The sequence below is a fragment of the Engraulis encrasicolus genome, chromosome 6 (genome assembly GCF_034702125.1).
Source record: "Engraulis encrasicolus isolate BLACKSEA-1 chromosome 6, IST_EnEncr_1.0, whole genome shotgun sequence".
Classification (NCBI taxonomy): Eukaryota; Metazoa; Chordata; class Actinopteri; order Clupeiformes; family Engraulidae; genus Engraulis; species Engraulis encrasicolus.
In genome coordinates, this window is record NC_085862.1 from 43,285,400 (window position 1) to 43,286,914 (window position 1,515).

The window sequence follows — 1,515 nt, forward strand, 5'->3', positions numbered from 1 at the left end:
GTCCTTCTGCTTGTCTACATGTCTGTCTGGCTGTCTGTGTCTGCCTACTTGTCTGTCTTCCTGACTGCACGTCTGTCATTCTCCATCTATCCTTCTGTTTGTCTACATGTCTGTCTGTCTTTCTATCTGGCTGCATGTCTGTCTGTCCTCTCTGTTAGTTTATCTGCTTTGACAGCAAAGGTGACATCCATGCACGTCCGTGTCTCTGTCTGACAGACTGTTTGACTGTGTGCCTGCCTCTCGCCCCATCTGCCTTTCTTATTCTTCCTGTACAGATCTGCGACGTATCAGTCTCTCTTAATGTTGTACGCCTGTATTTCTCTCTGTCTCTCTCTCTCTCTCTCTCTCTCTCTCTCTCTCTCTCTCTCTCTCTCTCCACCAACCTGTCTGATTGTCTGTCTTACTGTAACGTTTGTCTCTCTGACTGACTGCATGTCTGGCTGTCCATCTGCCATCCTGTTTGTCTGGTTGTCTTCCTGTCTGTCTATCTGACTTCATGTCTGTCTGTTTAAGGGTCATTCTACGTTTCCAGTGCGCTTTTGGCAAACGCAAAATGTCAATTATCAGGGTTTTTTTTTCAAATAAATGACCTATATGTTTCCATGGTGTATATATTTAAGTTTCCAAACAAACAAATTGCCAAGATTAATCTTGAATCATTTGATAAATACTCTAATGAAAGCAAACATTTACTTCATTATTTTGTCAACAGTGTTATGGACAAATACTATGCAATTTCAAACATATATAAAAACATACGTTTGAAAGTGCTTATGTCCCTTAGCAATAATGTTCTAATTAATCTGTGCAACTGATATAGAACATGTGATTGTTGAGCTTCATAAGTAGGATTTTATGATTCACTGTGATACAGACTACGGATGGCACAAACCGCACCGAAAACCGAAACCGTACAATTCACACACATACTGAACCGAACCGTGCAATCCATCGCAAACCGCAATTCATGTACTGCCCAGAAAAATATGCAAAACATATTCTAGACAGATCTAGAACAGATTCTAGGAGTATCTTATCCAGTCTCTCTAATTAAAACATTAGCGTATACGACCAAATCAGAGGATGACACAATTGAAATCACACCATTTTTCACATTATAAGCCTATACAAACCATATGTAGGATATTTAGTGATAAGTCCGATTCTATTAGCCAGTGCACCATTTATCATGAACTAAAAAAAAAGAACCGTAGAGAACCGAAAACCGTGACCTTGACACCGTGATATGAACCTAACCGTGATTTTTGTGAACCGTACCACCCCTAATACAGACTGACACATTTTTCATTATAAATCCCTGTAACGTCTGATTTGAATTTAGTCACCCTCCTTACACAAGACCTCCCTCTCCAGAGATAATCCCTAGTTCTGTTCATAGGATTTTTCCAACACATAAGGGATCAATAGCACAAAAACATTTTCAAAACATTTAACCGTGTTACTCAACTGTGTTACTGTCAACAGTGCAGGGGAACAAGTCTGCACTTTTTTAGG